General features: G+C 46.1%; 1 protein-coding gene across 1 annotated transcript in view; it reads right to left on the bottom strand.

The window, feature by feature from the left end:
- ITPR1 (inositol 1,4,5-trisphosphate receptor type 1) overlaps window positions 1–23,448 on the bottom strand; it is a 1,666,678-nt gene extending 1,643,230 nt beyond the window's left edge. The window contains exon 1 of the mRNA XM_086939209.1: window positions 23,356–23,448. The gene's annotated coding sequence lies outside the window, so the exon portion shown is untranslated. The remainder of the gene's footprint in view (window positions 1–23,355) is intronic.
- Between the last annotated feature and the right edge of the window lie 3,522 nt (window positions 23,449–26,970).

The raw sequence follows: 26,970 nt of genomic DNA, 5'->3' as shown, positions 1-26,970 counted from the left end.
GCCCTTAACCCCGGCAGATTCTCCGACTGCGTGCAAGCCGCCCCCGGACACACCCATGGTCCCTTCACGTGTAACTCCTGCAAGTTTGACGGCACCAAGACCAACTCCACATCCACTAACACCAAACAGAGACCCGACACCAACCACCTAAAATGCATCCTGCTCAACACCCGCTCCGTCCACAAACACGCCATCGACCTCTGGAATCTACTAGACACCATCTCTCCGGACGTCGCCTTCCTAACTGAAACCTGGATGAACGCCTCCTCAGCCCCAGACATCACCATTGCCATCCCAGAAGGCTACAAGATCATTCGAAAAGACAGCAACAAGCAAACAGGAGGAGGCATCGCTATTGTCCACAAGAATTCCATCCGCATCTCAACCAGCTCAGACGTCAACATCGCTAGCGCCGAGCACCTTCACTTCCAGATCCACACCGACCCCAAGACCACACTCAGAGGCACCATCACTGACTTTATCACCCCACACGCCCTCTCCTCCAAGGACTATATTCTACTGGGAGACCTCAATTTTCATCTGGAAAAAAGTAACGACAGCAACACCACCGCCTTTCTGGACAATCTCGCCAACCTCGGACTCAAACAACTTGTTAATACCCCCACTCACCTCGCGGGTCACACACACTCGACCCCATCTTCACCTCCAGCAAACATATCTTCTTCAGTCACACCACAGCTCTCCATTGGACGGACCACAGCTGCGTTCACTTCATCTACAAAAAGACCGCAACCCACAACCATCCTCAACCTACTATGCGAAGAAACTGGAACAAAATCACCATCGACCAGATCTCCTCATCGCTTCTTCAAGACCCCCCTGCACACTCATCGAACGCCAACCAAGCAGCCATTAACCTCACACAATGGCTCACCAACAGCGCCAACAACCTAGCACCCCTGAAAAAACGTCAAATCAAACAAGGCAACAAAAACGCCCCCTGGTTCAACGATGATCTCAAGAAATCCAAGAAACTCTGTCGCTCCCTCGAGAAGGCCTGGAAAAAAGACCCAAATACCAGCACCAGAGACGCCTTCAAAAACGCCACCCGCATACACAATCAACTGATCCGAACTGCCAAGAAGGCCGCTTTCAAAGACCGACTTGACAACAACGCCCACAACAGCAAGGAACTATTCAACATCAAAGAATTCACCAACCCCACTGCCAACACCAACGACATCACTCCCTCTCAAGACCTCTGCGACTCCCTAGCTTCGTTCTTCCACAACAAAATCGCAGACATCCACAACAGCTTCGACAACCAACCCGGAGACCAACCCACCCAACCTTCTGCCACACCTTCACCCCCCTTAAACATCCTTAATGACTGGAACCCAATCTCCACGGATGATACCATCCGCCTGATGAACTCCATCCACTCTGGATCCCCCACAGACCCATGCCCCCACCACATCTTCAACAAAGCAGATTCCATCATCGCACCCCACCTCCGAGAGGTCATCAACTGCTCCCTCACCTCCGCCACCTTCCCTGACAGCTGGAAACACGCCGAACTCAGCGCCCTTCTGAAAAAACCCACAGCTGACCCCACCGAACTCAAAAACTACCGCCCCATATCACTTCTTCCATTCCCGGCCAAAGTCATCGAGAATGCTGTCAACAACCAGCTCACCGCCTTCCTCGAAACCAACAAATCCCTCGACTCCTCACAGTCCGGCTTCCGAGCCAAACACAGCACTGAGACCGCACTCATCGCCGCAACAGACGACATTCGAACTCTACTGGACAATGGAGACACAGTCGCCCTCATCCTCCTAGACCTCTCCGCAGCCTTCGACACAGTCTGTCATAGCACCCTGGTACAACGCCTCAGAAACATCGGAATTCAAGGAAAAGCACTGGAGTGGATCACCTCGTTCCTTGCCGGAAGAACTCAGAGAGTCCGCCTCCCACCATTCAAATCAGAAGCCACTGAAGTCATTTGCGGCGTGCCACAAGGATCTTCACTCAGCCCCACCCTCTTCAACGTATACATGAGCCCCCTCGCAACCATCGCACGTCAACACAACCTTAACATCATCTCCTACGCTGATGACACTCAACTGATCCTCTCACTCACCAAAGACCCTAACACCGCCAAAACCAACCTACACAAAGGAATGAGAGAAGTAGCCGAGTGGATGAAGCACAGCCGCCTGAAACTGAATTCCGACAAAACTGAAGTCCTTATCTTAGGTACCTCCCCCTCCGCCTGGGACGACTCGTGGTGGCCAGAATCCCTTGGAAAAGCACCCATCCCAACAGACCACGCACGAAACCTGGGTGTCATTCTGGACTCCTCACTCTCGATGACCAGACAAGTCAACGCAGTTTCATCATCCTGCTTCAACATTCTTCGCATGCTTAAAAAAACATTCCGCTGGATCCCCACTGAAACTAGAAAGACGGTCACCCACGCACTGGTTACAAGCCGCCTGGACTACGGAAACACCCTATACGCCGGTACCACGGCAAAACTTCAGAATAAACTCCAACGCATCCAGAACGCATCAGCCAGACTCATTCTAGACATTCCGCGTAAAGATCACATTTCTGGTCACCTGAAAAACCTCCACTGGCTCCCCATCTAACCCACGCACACAAAGCACTTTACGAACTTGGACCCGAATGCCTCAACTCACGACTTTCCTTCTACACCCCCTCCCGCCAGCTACGCTCCTCCCACCAAGCTCTTGCTGCTATGCCACGCATTAACAAAACCACCATGGGAGGAAGATCCTTCTCCTACCTGGCGGCTAAAACCTGGAACTCCCTTCCCACTCACCTTCGCCTCACTCAGAACCACCTAGCATTCAGAAAGCAACTTAAAACCTGGTTATTCGACAAGTAACTCCCCACCCTTCTCCAAGCGCCTTGAGACCCTCTGGGTATGTAGCGCGCTATATAAATCACTGAATTGAAATTAAGGTACGAGAAATTCCTCTTTAAAAATGTTAAGCGTCTTGTGTAAATGTCCATGGGTCCTAAGAGAAACTACACATTTTTTCTAGACGAACCACAGCCAAAATAAGGAAAACTTCAGAATAAGGAACTAAGAAACTAGCAGATGAGACAACTTCCAGCTTAAAAGGTACTTAGAGAGCATTAATTAAGAGCTATTCTATAAAGAAAAATTGTAATAAAAAATCGGTTCTGGTCTATATTTTATATAGAAAGTCAGAACAAGAGAAACAAAGAGCCCTGAGGAGAATCTAGGAAAAGATACCCTAAGATTCGAAACTCATCGGTATTTCAGCAAAGAGCATAAAAAAAAATTAGTCTTTCTTGTAAATACCAAAACAAATGATTTATTGAATATATGCTCTTTATGAATTTGATTTGTTCAACATATGAGTTATAAGTGACAAGTGATTTAATGTTATTTGGATATAATTGTGTGTGTATTGTAATAATTATTTTCTTGTTAATCATAGGGACATAAAATGTGTTTAAGTCTAATGTGGTTGTAAATAGATTGATGTAAATATATGTAAAGTTTGTATAATTTTTTCCTTTTTAGACCAAACATTTGACAAAAAAATAAAAGTATACATTAAATAAAAAAGGAGGTTCAAACTTAAAGAAATGTGTTTGGCTGAGCACAAATTATTAGAGCTCCCTAAAAAGTAAAAGTAGAGAACTAGGCAATATTTGTTTTTGTATACATTAGTTCCTGGCACTAAACAAAAGTACTTTGTGTGCCAACATGCTCCTTGTGAAAGAGCAGAATGCAGTCACTCCCTTTAGCTAGTTAATAGAGAATTTGTAATAAGCGCAAAAGGTCTTGGCTAATGCCAAAGCTACTTAGGGAGCCTTTTAAAGAAATCTCAAAAGTGCACCCGTGGTATATATCCTTGCATTTGTACAAATTTACGTCTCAAGAATTTAGAGAAGTAGGTCAAGAATCGTAGTCCTAGAAAATATTTGTAAACTTCATTTTATCACGAGCAAACCTGCATGTGTAGGTTTGCTCATGCAAAAATCTGTTAAGCGTTACACAAGTTCTCTCACCATATATTTTTTCCCCAAACCCTGGAAGAAGTTTTATGTCTGCAAAAGCAAAAACCACAGGTGATGGACAGAATGCAGAACAATGTCATACATTCACCCCAGTACAGAGATCTGGGCCTAAATCCATCGTTTGTTTGCACTCCACACCACCCCAGTTCAGACATGGCCATATGCAAATCAGTCTGACCCTGTGCCTCATGGAACAGTCCAGCCCGAACTGCCAAGCCATGCTTTCCCTGGACCAGAAACAAGCTTCCAAGGACCGGTTTCTGGCATTCCAGCAGTCTTCAGCCCGGCTTGCTTGTTTCCAGTCCAGGGAGGACCTGGCCTGGCAGTTCGGGCTGACTGGTCCCATGGGGCACAGGGTCAAGACTGATTTGCATATGGCTGGGTTCAAACTGGAAAGGCATGGTGAGCAAAAAAACGATGGATTTAGGCCCAGATCTCTGTACTGGGGTGAATGTATGACATTGTTCTGCATTCTGTCCATCACCTGTTATTTTTGATGTTTTATGTCTGCCATTATCAGGAATAACATTCCCAACCCCTCTCAGTATGGGAAAGAATAGAGAAGAGCAGGTGAAAACCCTTAAAGCATGCATGCTAGTAGGTCTGCACAGACTCAAAAGGGCATTCCAATCCTGGAACTATTGCTTACTGCTACCTTCAGCCCACTATGTAAACTGTGAAAAGGTGGAAAAATAAGGGAATTGCTAGTAGTCAAACCTACTATGGTTTGAGCCATGCCATAATCAGAGGCTATTATCAGAGCTTTTATATAATAAGATGGCAGTCATAATTTGTCACTACACTACATGGCACGAAAGGGAAAAGTGGGTTTTGTTATAGGGCAAGTAGATTTATGAAGCAACCTGCCACATGGACAGGTAGATATTTTATTAAATTACACACCCCTAAAGATGTGATGTATTTCCATATCATAATACTGTAATAGGACATTAGATCAGACAGCCTAGTGAAGAACAGTCAAGAATGTGATTTATAAACAGGCCCAAAAAAAACAACTCCAAATCTTGATTCTTTATTAGGTGGTTTTTTAAGGACAACCATGAAGTCTTATTGACATTGCAACCCTTTTTGTAATGAGTACACTGGTTTCATCAGGACATACACCAACCTGTCCAGTGAACTCTTAAATCCATCCATAAAGAGAAAGGTCAGTCTTCAATGTGTGTTAGAACTCCAGTGATAAACAGTCAACAATACTGTACACTACTTGACAAATCCCCAGCCGGCACCCAATATCAACTATAATGTCTACATGAAACGACTGTCTTTACTCTTGTTACTTACACAGGTCACAAATAGGTTATAAAAAGGTATGTTCTGGTGGTTTTAATTCTATTCTAGATAGAGTACGGTTTTAGGTTAAATTTGTGACTCAAATCCCTTCTACTTATTCCATCAGTGACCATGTACATTACACCAACTTGGAGGAGCAAACAATATCAGGCCATCACTGAATCAAGACATTACTCCTGCAAGCAAAGTGTCCAGGCTCATTCACAGAGGTATGACAAACTAGAAATATATACTAGACATGGTGCCTGCAGCATGGAATTTCAACTATGGACCATAAGGGGTCTTAAAGGCCATTTAATGTTTTGCCTACACAGCGCATGTGCTGTGAGAAGTATTGTTTACTCTTCAGTGGGCTTACGACCCGCTCACAGCACACTATTAGTTTTAGTTGCATCTAATTTGTAATCTTTTGATTGATTAGCTCCTATATACTTTCCTTCCTTGATTGGGTTAGCTACTCCCTGGAACATGGATTAAAGTGATAATCCTAATCTTTTTGTAATGCACTATTTTTCTTTATAAGCGTTTGATTATTATTCCTGGACGTGCAATGTGCTTTCCTGCTTCAAACACAGCCATACAGCTTCTTATTTATGTTCCTTTAACCCGATCTGCCATCTCCAGCAATGCTTTATTTGATTAGAACCATAACTGTTCTACCCCTCGCAAATCCACTGGCAAGCCAAATAGCTCTCATATAGTCGAGATTTATTTGTTCTGCGAATGCTTGTTTGCAACGGTTTTCAAACAAGTCGATAGAATCAAATGGCAAGCATGCTTGTTTTTTGGGAATAGTTTAATATTTAGCATTTTCCATTGCCATTTTGTTTTGTGGTAAATAAACGTGCGCTCGCACAGTGTTGTGCATTTGTACACGCCCATCGTGAAGGGAAATTCATCTGCAGGAATCCACCGCAATCCCCCCTCCCAATGGCTTGGCTGATCAAAGTTGACAAGCTGGGGCACCCAAAAGTGAGAGCAAGTGACTTTAAGACAAGACCACCATCAGCTATCTCGAACGCTGAAGAATAAAAGAAGTTCACGCGTCATATTTAATCAAATACTGACGTCAGTGGAATGATGCTGAAAATAGTTCACCTGCAAAAAAATGCAGACGACCAGATTTCAGAATGACATCAGACGGATCTGTGAATTGAAAAGGCGCTGCATACTCTGTTCCATATCATCTTATGTAAGTGGCACATGCTGCTTTCCAATCACGCCTGCTGTTGGCACACAGCAGCGACAACTAGCAGCCCAAGACCATCATCGGCAGCACGCAGACACCTGCTATGTTAGGTGCTGCTGCTTTTATACATCATCCTACCAACAGAAGCAAGGGACAACCATCAGTAGTGCTGCTAAACCAGCCAAAGTTGGGTAATGGTTCCGAATCCAGCAGGGCTAACAGCAGCACTACAACCAAAGCAAACAGCAACACTTACACGCCCCCAATACCACCATAGCGCCCAAAAACAATACTGACAGCACAAGCAGAGGGAATGGATGTAATCTATACTACTGCCACAGAACAAATAACAGAACGCACAAAAGAACACTATGGCAGCACCTGCCAAAAGAAAGGCTGCTCTGTATACCAGCAGACTACCACCACAGAGAGTACAAAGATAATGCCACCACCACAGAGGGTACAAATAAATCAAAGGAGACAGCAGACGCCACCACCCAAGTATACAGTCAGCACTGGCACTGGACTCCATACCAGTACACTGCCACCACAGAGTGCAAAAATAACCATTCGGATATATCGAAAGGAGCACCATTTAGAGCGAATTATACACATACCAGCACACTGCCACCAGAGAATTACAAAGAGCCCTAAAGCAACGCACCATCACCATACAAAGCATCGAGGGCTATGCAAAGAGAGTGCAGAAAGATTACTGTGATGCTAGGATCACTACTGAGAACGGGTGACCACTATACTAGGGCACTACTGTCACTAACCGCACAAAGCTAAAGACACTAGCGCTGCTGAGAGAATACTACTAACAGGAGCACCATTGAGAATAAGTGTGCACTATGCCAGCACATTGACACAAGAGAATTCAGTGATACTAGCAGCATACAAAGGGCACAACCACACAGACAGGCTCATTTGATATTTGATATTTATGTGTATTTGTAAAGCGCAGACGTTCGCTCCCAGGGGAGCATCATGGCGCTAAGCAAGCTGCGGAGAATAACAGAAAGGTGGATGTGGTAAGGATCAGACTAAATGGCAGCCAGGACGGAGGGGTCTGGTTGTTGGTAGACCCATGTTTTAAGAAGTTTTCTGAAGTTATTTTCATTATCTATGAATCTGAGGCTGACAGGCAGATTGTTCCAGGCTTTGGCGGCCAGAACATTAAAAGATTTACCACCCTTGGTCTTATATTTGAATCTGGGAATTAAAACCAGATTTGTCCCAGAGGATCTCAGGCAGCGTAGGGGGTTGTAGCGCATGAAACGCTTTGCAAAATAACGGGGCCCTGTGTTTTGCATTGTTTTGAAAACTGTAAGTAGTAGTTTAAAAAGAATTCTTTTATGCAGTGGCATCCAGTGCAGTGAATTTAGTGCTGCAGACGCTGATGACCTTCTGGGGAGTTGTAAAACCAGACGGGCTGCAGCATGTTGGATGCTCTGCAGTTTTCTAAGAGTAGATTTTTTCACTCCGGCCATAAGGCCATTGCAGTAGTCAAGTCGGGAGAGTATGAGGGCTACCGCGACTGACTTTCTGGCTGCAATTGGGAGGAAATCGAAAAAAAAATTCAGAGATTTTATTAATCCAAAGCAGCGACCGGCAGTAATCTTAACGTGATCATCAAAGGAGAGGGACGAGTCAAATTGAACACCTAGGTTTCTGGCTGATAGCACTGCACTTGGAGGGGCCTCTGATCCTAAGGGCCACCAATCTTTCGGGCAGAAAGAAAGATTTTTACCTAATGGGATAATTTCCGTCTTAGCACTGTTGCACCTAAGATGGTTAATATTCAACCACTTGAAAACATCAGAAAGGCAGTTTTTGAACCGAAGATCAATGTCGGTCCGCTGCTTGTCAATTGTGACGACCAATTGAGTGTCGTCGGCGTAAGACGTGACAAGAATCCCATGTGATTCTATCACAGCTAAGAGGGGTGCCATGTAAATGTTAAAAAACAAGGGGCTCAATATGGACCCCTGGGGCACTCCAGATGTGATGAGTTTTTCGCAGGATAGGTGGGGTCCAAGGGACACAGTCTGAGACCTGTTTGACAGAAACGATGAAATCCAGGCTAAGGCTGTATCAGTCACTCCAATCTCTCGCATTCGATTAATTAGGATGACGTGCGAGATGGTGTCGAATGCTGCTGAAAGATCCAACAGGATGAGGACAGCTTGCTTGCCCTCATCCTGCAGGAACTTGATGGAATCAGCTAATTCGATCAGAGCTGTTTCGGTGGAGTGACCGGAGCGGAAACCCGATTGCTGAGGGTGTAAGATGTTGTGGGCTTCTACAAAAGTTTTTAGCTCCTCATGTCCTAGATGCTCCGTGATCTTGCCAAGAATAGGAAGTAAGGAGATGGGGCGCATATTCGTCAAATCTGTTGGTGATTTATTCTGTTTTTTTAACAGGGGTTTTACTGTGGCCTTCTTCCATTCAGTAGGTACAAGTCCGGATTCAAGGGATTCATTAATGATAACATTAATGTAGGGGTTGACTGTGTCAATCAAGTGATGAAGAATAATAGGGGGACAGGAATCAGTGGGCGCTCCTGATTTACATGCCCGGATCGCCATGCTTGTCTGTTGCAGGGAGACAGATTTAAAAGTAGAAAGAAGAGGGTAGTTGACTGTTGCCTCTAACAGGGTTGTCGGAGGAAGGGGAAAATCTTTCTGAATGTTGACTATTTTGTCGACAAAAAAATCTGCAATTTGATTGCAGAGACTCTCTGAGGGGGGTATGTCAGTGGTGAGGGCTTTCGGGTGAGTGAAAGACTTCACTATGGTAAAAATAGTTTTTTGGTTTTGGTGTGCTTCCATTATAAGCTTTGTATAGTATTCTTTTTTTGCTATTTTTATGTCAGAGAGATATGATTTCCTCTGTTGGACATAATTTGTTCTAGAGGCCGTATTATATGCTTGTCTCCAGAGTCTTTCTAATCTCCGACATAGAAGATGACTCTCTGCTAGAGTCTGAGTGTACCAGGGGGCGTTTGGCTTTTTCTTCTTGGGGCCCTTTTCTTGATGGTTATTGGGCTCAGAATTGGCCGTGACAATTTGGTTCATCCAGATATGGAAGTTGCGAGAGTCAATTTCGACATCGCCAGTTCCAGTGGGGGGTGGGGGCAGCGGTTTTGACTCCAATTTAATACGTTCGGCCACTTTCTTCCAGTTAACTGAGAAGGAGGCTTGGACATGCTTAGAACTGGATCGGGTGGGAAGGGGTGTCATAATGTTGAAAGGGATGAAGTAGTGGTCGGTCCAAATTTGGGGTAACGGAGGGGAAGTAGAGAGGGTTGAAAGATTGGAGCATATGCCGTCAATAGTGTGTCCAGCACTGTGAATGGCTGTGTTAATGCGTTGGGAGAGTCCAAAGATGTTCAGGGACTGTAAGAAGGAAGTGGTATGGGGATCTACAAGTGATTCCATATGTAGGTTCATGTCACCAATGAGCGTGAAGTTAGGGTATTGTAACACGAGCGCTCAGAGTGCCTCATCCAGGGAGTTGAGAAAAGAGGTGGGATTGTCCGGTGGGCGGTACAGGAGCCCTCCCGATAGGGAGAAAGAGGCATTGATTTTAATAGAGAAACCCAAGCTTTCCATGTCCTTAAGATGACATAAGTCAAATGTGTGACAGGGAAATGTTTCCTTAATGATAAGTGCTACCCCGCCACCTCGACCGGAAGGTCTATCCCTCCTGAGGATGGTGAAGCCAGGAGGTAGGGCAATAGCCAAGTCAGGGTTCGAGGAGTCGTTGAGCCAGCTTTCAGTAATAAACAGGGCATCTAGTTCATGATTTAATATTAGATCGTGCACGTCCTGGCAATGGCAGGCTAGAGACCTGGCATTCACAAGACCTCCCTTGAAATAGGTGGAGTAACATTTCGAGGGGGCAGGCGTATCAGCTACAACGTTTGTGGGCAGGGGGGGGGGGGGGGGGGGGGGGGGGGGGAGTCCATTTGCAACGAGGGCATACCAGGGTGCTGGACAGGGGGTCAATATGAGGGCAGTCAGAACGATTGGGATCGGGTGGGGGGCGTAGGGACAGTAAATAGTTAGAATCGTACCTGATGATGGATTGCAATCCGGCAGCATGCCCTGCGCCCGGGGCAACCCGGTCGCGGACGGGCGCAGACGGGCTTGGCTTAGGCGCGGCTTCGGCGCGCGTCCGGCGCGCCCGCTGCGCCAGCCCGCTGCGCCGTCTGGTTGGCTTACACATTTTATAGGGAGGAAGAAGGGCGGGAAGGACGGCCCGACTTGAGCACTGTCCCCACCTGCCACACTCAAGATGGCGCCCACCGCTGGGCTGAAGCAGAAGAATAAGTAAGTAAAATGTGGTAGGGGTGTCAGAGTGCCTGGTAAAATCAATTCCCCTTTAGCTAAAACCCCCAAAGATAAAATGAGACAGTTTTTAAAATTATTACAAGACGCTACAAACGCGCAGATTTTCAGAACACAGCTCGCCTATTCCGTTTTTACAATTCCTCTGTCGCTCGCAGCCCCAGTTTCCCTCACCAGGGAGAGCGACTGTAGGGCACCGAGCGCTGCAGAGGGCTCTGTTAAGTACACCAGAAGGGCGGGAAGGACGGCCCGACTTGAGCACTGTCCCCACCTGCCACACTCAAGATGGCGCCCACCGCTGGGCTGAAGCAGAAGAATAAGTAAGTAAAATGTTATTGCTAGCTATCCCAGCACACAAAGCGCTTTTACGCCGAACAATTTCATGGCGCTTGCTGAAGTTTTGAAGTATAAAATTAAAAAAGGAATGTCAAATTGCTAATCAGTTTTTGCATTGTTAAGTATTCAAAGTTGGGTGAATAACCGTATTCAGTTGCCTGCAGCACTATGCTGCCTGAGGGTGACTGGAATAAATCTCAGAGGCAGGCAGACTGAGTACACATTATTTTCCTGCAACAATCTCTTAACTGATCAAGTTGAAGGGACATACTGAAAATTTCGTTATTTGGTAAATGCTTAATTGTGGGCGTCAAACAACTACCATAAAAGTAAACTATATCATTGCTACCACCTCAGGCAGCCAATTGTTAACTACACCTACAAACTTTTAGAGCGCCTTCAGGCCAACAAGGCTTAATTGCGCTTGCTCAGGAACAAGAAGGATTTAACTGCGATAAATAAATTGTGCAAACTTCACAACATAGAGCTTATGTACCCGTATAACAGCATTCAGGCACCAGGACTTAAGCCATTCTAACCGGTTACAGATGCTATATATAGTGTCATGGGGGCCAGCATGCCTTCATACAGAAGTCAAGTATGCTGCTGAAAGATCTCGACTACTCGACCGAGAGCCTAGAAATATTACAGGCAGGAGGTATGCCAGCCCCCAAGTTGGGCCCGACATGCCATGGTGGAGGTAGGCCACTGCTACCCCACTCTTGGAATGGTACCACCACCGAGAGCAGAGAGATCTCCCATGGCACAACTACTACTAGCCTGAGGCAGGCTTTGCACCACTACCAGCGAACAGACTGACAAACAGGCTGTCCTCCAAGTTGTTTTCTCTGTCAAGAACAGTTTTCAGCAATAGCTAGGTTTTCCCTTATATCACTGGCAGTTTGTAGCTGGTGAAACAATATTTGCAGCCTTGCTACGAGGGCTCTCTGCCCAGCACACCCGACCTATGAACTCCACGCATCACCGCTGAATAAAATCCCCTTCATACAGACCAAGGGCCGGTTTACAGTTTGGCAGACTGGTTACCCGGTAAATAACATTATGGATGCCCCAACACCTTATTACATGTGCATATCTGCAGCCACTCGAATTATGTGTGTTTACGACCACCGCGTTTCTGCATAATTACAGATTTGCACCAGTTGCCACAAAACGTATATTCTGACTCCCCCCAAAAATGAGGTCACGAGAATCAAAAATTACTTAACTTAGGCAAAATCTGTTGATGCGTAGTGGAGTGGAAGGCACAGTGGCTAACTGGTCACCCGTCTATTGTCTATTGCTATATTTGGGTGTCAGACTAGTACTAATGAAGTGAAACAGAAACCCAGATAGTATGTACAAAATGAAAAAAACATGGAGGTTAACACCATTAGAAAGTAAGTGACATTACGCCTCATAATTTACCTTTTCTTGTCCGCATATTATTGTAAACCCTGCCACATCATTTTATCCTCTACTTCCACATTTTTCAAGTGTCCCCGATTATATTTTACGACACTTTTAGGGATAATCTGTCACGTTTTAGTCGGAATAAGCAATCCGCCAACCTCTAAATCAGCCCCAGGTGGGCTGGCAGGGTGCGAGTTCTTGGTGCGTGCACGCACACGATGCGTAGGCAGGACTGTGGTTCCCAGAGAACTGCCTGGATTAAATAGGAAGCCAGATTCCTTTCTATTTAAAGAATTTCGTCATCCCGGAGTTTAACCCTAATCTCCCCATTACAAACAAATTACAGGCTGGCCTGTTCATTTCCTCCCATTCCACTTTGCCAGCACCCTTGGCATGATGCCTGCCTATCGGCCAATCTGTGCACCTATGCAGCTACGAGGTGGAGTTGGTTGGCACCATACATGTAATAACCAGGCCATGGGATTTGGTACATGAGGCCTGGGTTTACCGCTGAAATTGTTTTAAGCACTTCATAAAGCTATCTGAAAACGCTAATCCGCAAGACGACCGGGGGCTGCTCGAGTAAGAAAAAGTATTTTACATTTTATAGAAAACGCTTCCAAATTTGGACAACGCCGTTTTTTTCTATTTCTAAAAATAGTAAGTATGCAGTGAAAAGCAGAGGCCCGGAGGAGACTGCCGTTGCTATGGGGTTCTCCTTTTGATGCGCAACCTTCCCACCCCCAGATCAGATACCTCGTCTCTCCCAGGAACATGAAAACGCCACAAAAATAAGACCTCTTTCCTTCATCTGAGGGACCCTGGCCTTGTGGACAAGAGACCATGCCCCCAACTGAACTACTCCTGTACGAAAAAACAAACATCTGCCCGGCTGGCTGGCCTTCCCACTGGGGGTGGGGTGACTATGAGGTTAAGCAGAAGCACAAAGCACTGCATTTTTTTTTTACCAACCATGTAGCACTAAGAAAAAAAAATAAACATTACAAGAATACAATTGTAATTTATGTCCCGACTACCGCTACCAGAATGCATTAGTGTACTAAATGAAAGCGGAGTCTAACCGTGTTAAAATGACTGTTGTGCCAACTGAGTGCTGAAGACAACGCAAGGAGAACTAGGAAAGAGGGTGTCAGCACAAAGTTGCAGTGTGTCATGGGTAACCAAATAGTGTTTATATAGTATCCGCTTATAGCATTTCAACAATAAAATGTGTACCAGCAACCAGTTACCTAAGAAGCTTTCTTTATATGACCTCAGAACAGGATGTAGATTCTATGGATGGTGATTTTTAAACTGAAAAAAAAATAAAACTAGGTATTTCAATATACAGTTGTACTGCTTCGGTGTAAAAGAAGCTATGGAAGAGAATTGTGAAGTCGCGTTTTACAACAAGGCTGCTTTCTAGGGGCTAACGCGCCAAAGATTCTCTGGCGCTAATGCATTATAAACAGCTGGAGAGACTCTAGGCACGATGATAAACACTGGGAGAAGGGGGTGCGAGTGGGAAATGTCCAGGAACTCAGGCCAAGGGAGGCTTACAACCTGAATGGCACTTAACATGCATTGGCAAAGCCAACAAGTCTGACTTTTGCAAGCAGGCAAAGTGCTTTTCTTTTTTGTTGCAAACCCATACCACAAAAATATGAACACTGCCTTCTAAAACACCCTTCACTTACAATGTAATACAACGGTACGAGTGCTACCTAGAAAGAACTGTATTCATGAGTATATACACCCTTTAGTTTATATGCCCGACAGAAAATTACTGCCACAAGGCGGACAATGGACTTCTACTTACTGTAACTTAAGAATTTACATCGACAGGGATAATTAAAATAAGCAATGGCAAAGTCGATGTGTCTGGCCTTGGCAAGCTGGTGTGATGGGCTTTACTGCGAGAATAGGCCACAATACATTTTTTTTTAAACGAGGCCCCCTAAACACGACCACAGTGTACATGTACTTGCATTTTTGTTAATTCAATTGAGATTTACTAATGTGAAGTTTTACTTCTTTTGATATATCACAAGCCTGTCAGTTGTCATGCATTTTATTATTTTTGAAGGACAATCACTAGCTAACCAGGCACTAAAATCATAGGCGGTTACAGCGTTACGTCACTTAAACATTTTAACTTTAAAACACAAAAAAATCACCATCTGTCTGCCAGAAGTGCGGAAAAACAAACAGCTTTTGAAAACTTAATGTAAAATAAAAAATACGAAAATTTAAATAAGCCCATTTGGAACCCGGTTTATCACTGAAGAGATTAACTATTTTTAGGTGAATGTGAACAATGTGCACAGGCATTGTTTGTGCAGTCACTCAAAGGAAGGGAGCCAATGTGTTAAGAGTATTCCCCATGCAGTATGGGGTGAAGCAAAACGTGAATGACAATCTTACAGACCAATGGGTGAGACTGCTGATCAAAAGCCCTTCTGTATTATAGTATGCATGTTGGTTTTGGAAAAATAGTCCGGCGTGCCAATGGGCCAATATTAAAATAAATAAAGAGTGCAAAGAAAATATACAAAGGGAAAATAAAGCCCTAGCAAGGAAGTGCACTTCTTGGTAGGCAGGTTTACACTTGATCAGACACTACGCCATCAGCCATACAACGTGAAAGAGCAATGGTTAGCGTCGGCAGGTCCATTCCCACCACATGCCCTATGCTGCAGTGAGTGGAGGCGAATGTGAATGACCGCTGAACAGACCAATGGGATCAAGAGAGCCGACAAGTAAAAAAAAAAAATTTATATTATATATATATATATATTTTTTTTTTTTTTTCTTTTCAAGGTTATTTTATATTACAAGCGTGGTGAATCATTTAAAAATTGTCTAACTCTAACTGATTCGACTTCGCTAGACAGAAGCAAAGGGGAAAAAATGAATAAAATGATTCTTTAGTCTGACGTTAACAAAACGGCTGCAAAGAGTCAGTGGCAAATCCATTCTCGCATGCCAGGGTCATTTCATGTATTGGAAACACCTGTGTGCAGCTAGAAGAGACTACCGACACCGAGGACCACTAAAGACCATAGCAAGTGACTGCGATTAATCAGAAAGACACCCGTGTTTATGGGCCCTCCTTAAAAATAAAAAATAAAGATGTCCTGAATTCCACTAATAAGTAGGGGGAAGTTGATTCCAAGTGGCCAGACCTGGGTAGCCGAGGGACAGGACGGCCTACAGTCCATTTAAACCTAGAACGTGCATCAAGCAGATCTAATTTGCAGTGTTGTAGCAAAGACGAGACATTCTAGACTAGTCGGCGCTGGCACCCATTTTAACAAAACCTTGACCCAACCTTCACCTTTCACTCCCACTTGGCCTATTTCAAGTCATCTGTAATCCTGATATTACCACTACTGTTGGCGGGTATTACACGAGATCACTACCGACCCCCCCCCAGCACCCCTATCTGAAGGGGCACAACAGGGAAATATACCTCTACGTGTCCCCTAATCTTCCTTTTATCCGACTACCACCACAGCCATCGTCTCCTTGCACTAATCCAGAGCCACTCAGGACGTGCTGGTTGTGGTTTAGCTCCATCAATTTCTTCCTAATTCCTTCAGCCATTACTTCCAAATGTTTACTAATGCCACTAGTCATTACTTCCCTGCACTTACTAACCACACCAGCAATTGCTTAATCACACCTTCTAAACCCACAAAGCCATTACTTTCATGCACTTAACGAGCATTGTCACTGACAGTCTTCTAACCACGCGCTAGTCAATGCTTCCAAGCTCTGAACTCCACTTCCTAATGTTCCATCCTTCCCTGTCTGCCTCGATTAACAACTACTGCTTCTAGGCTGCCTTTCAACACCTTAAGTGCTTCTCCGTGCCCTTTCTGACCACTTACACACCGATTCCTCACACTATTCCAGACCATTCAAGCTATTGCTTCCTCTACTCCCATCACCCACTTTTTTAGGTCTTTGATACCAGCGCAACATGCTTCCTTAGTCCCTTCCTAACCCCACTAGCACCCGCATCGTCGTTTCCGGACTGCCACAAAGTCAAAGCATTTTCTCATCGCACTAAGCATTTGTTCCTCACACCCTTCCCGTCTCCAAACACCGCAAACTCACTTTTTGTGCTTCAGTTTCTCTTCCATACTGGAACAAACAACACATCACTCCTTCAAACTTATAAAAAAAGGTGTATTTTATTTCCATCCCAAAAATTACTCAGAAAACCACATGCTAATCCACTCACACCAAATTTTAGATACATGTACTCTTTTCTCTTCTTCCAACATTTCTTCCCACATATGCAGTTCTGAAAGGAGCCCACAATCAATCCTCACCAAACATTACATTATAAAGATAATTTATTTCATGCAAAGCCCATAAAAACTGAGTAGTAAAATACAATACTAAGCTATAAAAATAAGCAAATATTTTGGGTTTTTTTCATATATAAAAAAACCTTAAAATCAATAATACTCAGGAATTTGAATTCTTAATTCTGCATAGTATTTTACAGAAAAAAACATTTAATCAGTTCATAGTCTCTGCCGGTGTCCTTCAGAAACTAAATAAGACCATTATCTCCAGGCATCATGCGGAAATCGTGGAAGCACCAATACTACCATCTGATAAGTAATGGATTTTAGTAGTGCTAGTGCAGACCTTGTTGTCCACATAGATCTGAATAGAGTTTGAGCCACAATGACATATGGGAAGCGAAGGGAGGGAAAAAGTCAAAGTGAATCTCATCCTCGACGACTGTGGCACACGCCAAGGCCCACTGGTGGATTAGACTGTTTAAAGCCACAATTCCATATCTTAATCTGAGATAGCGGGGTCTAGCAGATGTTGGAAGGACAAGTCTAGCGTTCTCCAACCTTTTCTGTAATGTGAGCTACTTCTGATCGGTGAAAATCGTTGAGAGCTACTGAAGGCCAAGTAGCTTGAGTATTATTACCAGACACCACACCACCACGCTCAGCTTACTTCATTTTAAACCTAATGTCCAGGATCCCGTTACTGGGGTTTGAACAAAATACTGTGACTAGGGGGTACCATGATAGGGCTGCCATGGTTAACAGTGAGTGCACGGAATGTGGGATGTATGAACATGTGTGACTGAATGGGATGGATGTGTACGAGTGACTGAGAACCTTTATTGCATGTACTTGCGGCATAGGACATACCTTTTTGCCACGGCACTGTTACATTTACAACAAACATACAATTTATTTTAATGGGAGAAATGTAATGTGCAGAAAAATGTACTGCAAAAATGTTCATAAGGAAACCTTATCTGCACTTGATGGAACATTTTACGGCACTTTAAATTTTCTCATTAAAAAAAGTGGCTGTATTTTCAGTTATAAATATGGCAGCGTGTCTACCACTGGCTCAAGATGCCTGCTGTGTGTAAATGCAACCCTTTGAAATGGGAGAGAATTCCACTGAAGTGTTAACTTAATGTTTATATGCATTACAATCATAAAACTCATTTTAATGTTCAAATGTCACGGTGTCTTTACAAACAGCAGACATATTACTCCCAGTGGCTTGTAGACATGGTGCCACATTTATAACAGGAAAATCAAGTCATCTGTTTAAATGTGAGGAATTTAAAGTGAAGAGACATGCTTCAAACATTAGGACTTTATTGGCTTAATTCAAAGTAGAGAAAACATTAAGACAATGTTTCATAGAAACATTTGTCTTTACTTAAATTTCTCCCATTTAAAAGAAAATAACTATTTTTCAGTTATAAATATGGAACTGTGTCTACCAGCCACTGGGAGAAAGATGCCCGCGGTTCGTAAATGTGACACTTTGAAAGGGGAGAAAATTAAGATGACGAATCATTACATTGAAAATTAAAATGAAGAGTTAATCATTTAAAAGCATTCAGAAATATTTTGTTCTTATGCTCCAATATTGAGCTGAGAACAACTTATTTAAGAGTTAAAAAGCTCAGTACTTCAGTTTTGACCGTGAGCTACTGGCAGCTCGCGATCCACTGGTTGGAGACACTTCCAGTGTTTACAGAGGTGTGCTGATTTCCTTAATGCGAAACTCCTAGTTAGAGAACTGCTTATGGATCGTGTGATCAATGATTCCCAAAAATAGGTCTTATAGCTGCGTTTAATCATATTTGCAGTCTCAGCTGATTGAGGGGAGCTCCACAATTCAAAACACCCTGCGTGGACAGCACCATCCAAATGTGCCTGAACCAACCCAGATATCCACAGTAACCAAGGATACAACATAGTACAAGGTCTCCCTGGATATCTTCAGCTCCAGGGTGTGCCAGAATCACACAATATAGCAGTGGTCTCGGCCTGGCCATAGCCTCAAAGGACATTGGGCACAGGTGTAGTTGAGTGTATTAAGTGGAAAATTTAGCAACCGTTTAAGAAATCGTAGCTCACAGTGCAATAGGTTAGGACGTTGAAGAAGCCCCATAATCCCGATCCATACAGGGCTGTACTTTGAACTTGCGCCTTGCACCTCCAAGGCAAGATGCATTAAGTGGCCGCCTTCGTTATAGGCAAAATAAAGGGTACTCCCAGTTCACTAGGCCATGATGTTTCTTAAGTAGATCAAATGCTGCCTCCACTTCATTGTGTGAAAAATGTATTCCAAGGTACCAAAAATGGGTGGTTTGGTTAAGAGGAGTACAGTTAAGATTAAGAAGTTCTTAATGCCCTAATGTGGGCAAAATATCATTAACTTTGTTTGCATTATTGATTAATAACCCTCGGGAGAACAAAATTCTCAAAAACAAGTTAATATGTTCTGGAGACCAAGGGGGTTTTTGAGACAAGGAGAGTCATCAGCAAACAAGAGTTGCCACCATGGTGCCACCCAGGGCTGGAGCATCACAAACAGGATTTCATATACATGTCTATATTGCATCACCATGTACCTCTGGTCCCTTTAATTGTTCATGCCACAAACTCTACTGTTTATCCAAAACATTACTTGTGCACTTCTGCAAAAAAACTAAAATACAAACAACCCCCTCCTACCAATTTCCTCTTACTCCTCTTCATACTCTACTTTCATTCCCATACTCTACTTTCTCTCCCAGTCCCCAAGCAACGACCACCTCCCGCACCCAGTCCCCAATCAACACCCACCTCTCGCCCCCCTGCCAGTCCCCAAGCGACGACCACCTTTGCCCCACCCAGCCAGTCCCCAAGCGACGACCACCTTTGCCCCACCCAGCCAGTGCCCAAGCGATGACCACCTTTGCCCCACCAAGCCAGTGCCCAAGCGACGACCACCTTTGCCCCACCAAGCCAGTGCCCAAGCGACGACCACCTTTGCCCCCCCACCCAGCCAGATTCCAAGCGACAACCACCTTTACCCCACCCAGCCAGATTCCAAGCGACAACCACCTTTACCCCACCCAGCCAGTCCCCAAGCGACAACCACCTTTACCCCACCCAGCCAGTCCCCAAGCGACAACCACCTTTACCCCACCCAGCCAGTCCCCAAGCGACAACCACCTTTGCCCCACCCAGCCAGTCCCCAAGCGACAACCACCTTTGCCCCACCCAGCCAGTCCCCAAGCGACAACCACCTTTGCCCCACCCAGCCAGTCCCAAAGCGACAACCACCTTTGCCCCACCCAGCCAGTCCCAAAGCGACAACCACCTTTGCCCCACCCAGCCAGTCCCAAAGCGACAACCACCTTTGCCCCACCCAGCCAGTCCCCAAGCAACAACCACCTTTGCCCCACCCAGCCAGTCCCCAAGACACAACCACCTTTGCCCCACCCAGCCAGTCCCCAAGCGACAACCACCTTTGCCCCACCCAGCCAGTCCCCAAGCGACAACCACCTTTGCCCCACCCAGCCAGTCCCCAAGCAACAACCACCTTTGCCCACCCCCAGCCAGTCCCCAAGCGACAACCACCTTTGCCCACCCCCAGCCAGTCCCCAAGCAACAACCACCTTTGCCCACCCCCAGCCAGTCCCCAAGCGACAACCCCCTTTGCCCCCCAGCCAGTCCCCAAGCGACAACCCCCTTTGCCCCCCAGCCAGTCCCCAAGCGACAACCCCCTTTGCCCCCCCAGCCAGTCCTCAAGCGACGGTCCCCTTTGCCCCCCCAACCAGTCCCCAAGCGACGACCCCCTTTGCCCCCCCAGCCAGTCCCCAAGCGACGACCCCCTTTGCCCCCCAGCCAGTCCCCAAGCGACAACCCCCTTTGCCCCCCAGCCAGTCCCCAAGCGACACCACCTTGCCCCCCCAGCCAGTCCCCAAGCGACACCACCTTGGCCCCCCCAGCCAGTCCCCAAGCGACACCACCTTGGCCCCCCAGCTAGTCCCCAAGCGACACCACCTTGCCCCCCCAGCCAGTCCCCAAGCGACACCACCTTGGCCCCCCCAGCTAGTCCCCAAGCGACACCTTGCCCCCCCAGCCAGTCCCCAAGCGACACCACCTTGCCCCCCCCAGCCAGTCCCCAAGCGACACCACCTTGCCCCCCCAGCCAGTCAGTCCCCAAGCGACACCACCCTGCCCCCAGCCAGTCAGTCCCCAAGCGACACCACCTTGACCCTCCACCCACAAGGCCTACTTCCTCATGCTGCCGTACTTCAGACTGTTTCTGGACCCCACCAGTCCAACACCCCCTGCTCTTAATCCCGAACATTACTTTCTCACACCCCTCACAGGATCGCTTTCCGTCTCTTGACTGTAAGTAAGTAAATATTTTATTTGTATATGATTAATTAAAATCTTTACAAAATTGTCTCTTGACTGATGACCCACTTATTTGAATTATTCCCCTAAACCAAAACTCAATCCAACAATTGCCTCATTTCCTCATTCTCTCCCTAACACTTCTTCCCTACCCCTAAAGTCAACTTTGTTTTGTTCCGCAATATTTCCCCCGCCAAACGTGGCATCCATCTTCAGGTTACATCTTTCGGCCTCACTACCCCAACCAACAAACGCCAGGGCTTCACTCAAAGCAAAACAACAAACGGAACACAAATATGCTCCCAAACTTGACTCTGCTATGCTCCCATGAAACCACCATCTCCGCAGTGCTTACATTTCAATCCTACTAGATGTGCTACCCTACTCCGTGTCACGCGATTCCTGCCCCTCACGTAGGTCAGCGGAGAACTGCCCATCCTACTATTGTGTGCAGGGCTACCTGAATACCAGCCATAGCGTACAACACCTCCATCTATTCAAAAGACAAGAGTGGAGAAAGCGAGCCCACCCTGACCGCTCAAACGCGTTAAGAGGAGGGGTGGTCATCCGAGTGGCAAACTAGATTTATTATGACATGTCACGGTGTAAGCAGACGTCTACTGAATGCATGTGTTTTATTACGTCTACTGAATGCATGTGTTTTATTTATGCTTTGCGAGCACGGTTTCTGCCTAGCTGCGGTTCATTTGAAAGAGATAGAAGACATTTTAGGAAAAGTCTCCCTCCCCTCTTACTCGATTTCTGGCTTCCCAGATAAAATCACCAGCCGGTTGCCATCAGCTAACTGCAAAATCTCATAACCAGATTAAATCAGCTCCCTAGAAAGCTAGTGTAAATTACATATTCGAAGTTGACGGGAACGTGTGATGCGACATTCCAACTTGCACTTAAGCTAAACACCTGGAAGGCAAGTTTGACAACTAACTGCCCCGGAAAAGTGAAAGTGCATCAGAAACCTACGTGCGCGAGCCTGACCCCGCACTCACCTCACGCTGGGAACAAGAGGAGACGACTACAAGCACTCGGGTCAAACTTGACCTAGAGGATCGTGGGAGGAATACCCCCTGAGAAGTGAGGCAGCTCCCGCACAACCCTTCAAGTGAACTAAGCCACGCGTGGGGTGAAGGCGAGAGCTCTTCCAGTGTTAAACCGAGGGGAGCTCTAACCATGACCGGGAGGAGAGTCCCGGAGAGAGGAAGGATGCTCTGCTCTCCCACCTCAATAGGGGGCCATGGGCTGGGAGACCCCAATAATTGCGCGACTAGCGCCCTGAGAATGGGGTGCGAAGGCAGGCAACGCTCTGTTGCATGCATGCAAGCATCAACGTCGGGGAGTAGGTGGGAAGAAAGGGACCCTTCCCTTATGCAACAGCCCACACTGGAGGAAAAGTAGCCTCCCGGGAGGAAGGGACCCGGCATTTGCTCCGGGTCCTGATGAGGAGAACCCCAGCTCGTGAACCTGTACTCGCCCCCGTGAAGACCTTTAGGCAGGCTGAGGGCTCACAGATAGTTAAAGTCTCATCACAAGGCTTCGCCAAAGGGTCCTCACTCAGCAGAAGACCCCAAGTGTCCAACGGGAGAGAGCAGGCAGCGGTCCGAGCGCCACACTTCCATGAGCAGCACACAGATAGGCGAACGCATACTTGTGACATTGAACCTTCCGAAAATGTAGGACACTCCTCCAGTACAAGGGGGTCCTTTCAAATTAAATACCGAGAAGCCATCACCCCCCCCCCCCCTTTACTTGTACCCGCCACCGACCCTCCGTTCCAAGAACTGCCCAGCACCTGAAGCAGCTAACCGGAGAATCCCCTTAGTCAAGGCGGTCAGCGCATCCCTGTTCTACAGCGGATGACCCCACACTATGGATGACCTGACGCCCCTGCACCTAATATCAATGACCGCGCGTACCTCAACCCCCGTGCCCGCGTCCTCACCCCTTAGAAAGTCTCTCCAGATGCAGAACAGTCCAAGCAGTGTACCTTGTATCCTCCGTTCAGACTCCCCCTCCTCCGGCGCCCCGCCGTGCTGTCTCCATATCCCCGCTGCTCGCAATGCCTTAGCAGCCCACTGAGCCTCCGCCGCTACACCGCGCCTTATAAACCGCGCGCTGGTCGCCGGGAAAGGAAGTCCCCAGGGCCGAGTTCAACGAGCGGCAGGGTTCGTTCAAAACCACACTCTCCAGCATGCCTCGCGCCCGAGGTGTGGGCTGCAGCCTAGGAGAGTGACAGCGCCCAAGTCCGGTCCCGTTACTTTGCTGCTACTCGATTGGCTACGCGGGTCGCACACGTGCAACAAGTGAAAGACTTTCAGAAAGTGCCGCTATACTGGTACCCGAGGCAGCCTGTCTTCTATGTCTATCGGTGAATTTGGCTAGACTTCAGTTAGTGACTGAAAGTGTAGTGCTGAAGGTTGGATGTCAAATGTGTAAGCTCTTCCTCTGAAGGACGCACTGGCATTGTTTAGGAAACAATTGACATAAAAAAAAATACTTTAATCACCTCACTCCAATGGCAGTTAATGGCCACACAGTACCTTTCATTCAGTCCCAAAATTGGCTTCATGGTCCATTCTTAATAAGGCATGTCTGTGACGGCCTTTGACTGCGGGCAAATCCATAGCTGCCAAGGTTTGAGATTGCTTATGTGTGATATTTTCACATTCAACAACCAAGGTGTGACCCTTAAGCAAGGCTTGAGTCGGGGTACCACGCAGGTGGACGGCATCCCCCACTTATTTTACCGGGTGGACGCCGTCCCCTCTGCCAAACAGCTGGACTTCACTCTTTGGCCTCTCTTGGACGAGGAGCTCGGAGCTCACAGCTCGCTGCTCACTCGCTGATTTCTTAGATGCAATCGCATCTAAGGGGTGAGCGAGGGGAGGCAATGAGCCAGATGGTGCAAGCCACCTTTTGTGCCATCACTTCCTGTCGTGACGTCACATCCGGTGACAGCGTCCCCCCACTTCTTTTTTTTAGGACTTGTGCCCTGCCCTTAAGGGTCATAATTTCTTGCTAGTAAAATCAATCAATGAAGTCCATGGAAACAGATAAATACCAGAAGTTACACCCATATGAGCTATGAGAAACTGTTAGAGGAGCTTGAAACTGCTGCAAAGAACCTGAAATGGAAGGGCACTAATCTCTCCCTTATGTGTTTCATTTATGTTATAGCGCTCCGCATACCAGTGTAGGGTGTCAGAGCACTTTACATCATACACACTTTATAGAGAGATGATGAATCATAAGTGTGTAAATCATTCTATAAGAAATGTTACATAAGAAAGAGGGGAGTACGGCAAGGGTGCATTCTGTCTCCATTCTTGTTTAATCTTTACATTAATGATTTGGAAACTGCACTAAGAGCCACTGGGGTTGATTACCCGTGCCAAGGACAGAGTAGTGTCACCGTCCTGCTTTACCCGGATGATGCCGTCCTTATATCCAGGACTGCAATACCTTTGCATTCTCTATTAACAGCATTCTCCAGTTCTATGATGGACCAGGATTTGGCAATAAATAAGTCAAAATCTTACATAATGCAAGTGGGGCAACGACCCAAAAAAGTTTTCAATTCAATGCTGGCCCTGCTAAAATCCCCCGCACTAACGATTTCTCTTATTTAGGTGTTCTTTTTGATGATCATTTTAAATGGGGTCCATTAATCTTGAGGAAAAAGGGGGATTTGGCCCTGGTGAATGTGGCAATCTTTAATTTTGCCGCAAAAATAGGGAAGAAAGCAATTGGAGCCATGCTGAAAGTTTACCAAGCCAAAAGCATGGCTATAGCTAGCTATGGAAGCGAAATCTGGGGACACATTGCTGTGGATTCTCTCCAGGTGGTTGAGAATGACTTTTTGAAGCGCATATTGTGTGTTCCGCACGGAATATCTAACCTAGCGGTCCATGAGGAATTGGGGGTCACCTATCTAAGTAATGTTCTTGCTCTGCGCCCTCTGATGTTTTGGTTGAGTTGCTGGTTAAACAGAGAGTTAACTCTTAACCATTTAATTTTAAGAGAGTGTTTTTCCCTCGATAATGCATCTTGAATTCCCTGGCTTAACTACATTAAAACCAGCCTGGAAGGGCTAGGGGGCGCTGATCTTTTTTGTAATACTGAATCCATTGTTAAGAAGGATGTGGAATTAATTAGGGTAGCCTTCTTAACCTCGAGGAAATTGGACAGGGAGGAGCAGAAGATGCAGAAACCCAGTGTTCATACATTTTTAATGCTCAAAACAATTCTGACAACGGAACCTTATCTAATGGGGTTTCTATCAATACAGAAGAGTTTCTTATTAACTAGGTTTCGGATGAACCTTTTTCATCTCTTGCTAGCCAGGCCTAAGGGATACAGTAGAGGTCAAGGCCTGTGGCTGCGAAGGACAGTCTCCACAGGATTTGCTGCATTTTATGTTTTTATGTAAGTTTTATGAAACCCCTCAAAGGTATTTTTTGGTTCACATTTTAACCCCATGGCTGCTAAGGCAATTCCCCTCCTGTGCTGGAGATTGCTCTATTTCATTGTTTTATGACGAGCTGGGCTCGTCATCAGTGTACGAGGAGGCTACACCATGACGAGCCCAGCTCGTCATGAGTGTGGAAGGGGTTAAAAACAATGAATTTTATTCAGGCCCGTCCTGCATTAATGTATCTGCAATTACTGAAAGAGGACTGTATTCATTTTATAGTGGAGTTTTTAAAAGCTACCATGAAATCCAGGGCCTGCATGGATGTTTAAACAATGGATGATCTATGTAGGCTCTATCAGACCTAGTGTGCACCATTAAGTAAATAAAATAGGAAGTTATGTTTTTTGGGCACATTACACTTTAAAGGTTCTGATCAATTGGGGAGCTTGGATATTGGGCTTTATCCATAAATTGTGAAAAGGCTTACATTTTTTAAATCATGTTTTAACATATAACTGTTTTTTAGGTTTTGCCTGCAAATGCTCACTACGTGAGCATTCGCTAAAAAACCTATTGAGTTCTATATATGATCGATGACCCGCCTCTGCCTCTCATTGGCTAGCTCCATAAATGGAGGCTAGCCATTGGGAGACAGAGGCTGTCAATCGCGCTTTCTCCCGAAAACGCGATTCGGGGGCGTTTCTGGTGCTTTTTTTAAGCCCCGCCCCTTTGTCCCGGGCCGCGCTGCGATTGGCTGCCGGCCCGGGACACCCCCGTGACGTCATTCCCGGGCTGCGCTGTGATTGGCTGCCGGCCCGGGACACACCCGTGACGTCAGCCAATCACAGCGCGGCCCGGGCCGGGACCTGACTTGTTTTTTTCTTCTAGAGGAAAAGGGGAGATGTGTTATGTTAGGTTGCTTAGTAACATATAATGTTACTCAGCATGAATGTTTATATTCAATAAAGTAACTGGTATTTGGGAGTTGGACATGTTAGAGAAAGGTTGTGTCTACCTGTGCTCCTCAGCTGGAATAAATAAATGTACTTGTTCACGAATTACTGGAATTTATTTTCGTCAGTGATGAGGGCAGGGACACAAACCGATGCCGTTCAGTGCTTTAACGATACCCTGCCTGAATGTCCCTTGCATGCGAGTGATTGGTGTATATTTATATGACAGTAGCAG

Source organism: Lissotriton vulgaris, chromosome 9 (genome assembly GCF_964263255.1).
Source record: "Lissotriton vulgaris chromosome 9, aLisVul1.2, whole genome shotgun sequence".
Taxonomy (NCBI): Eukaryota; Metazoa; Chordata; class Amphibia; order Caudata; family Salamandridae; genus Lissotriton; species Lissotriton vulgaris.
Note: the sequence above shows the minus strand (reverse complement) of the source record. Positions and strands in the feature narration are given on the sequence as shown.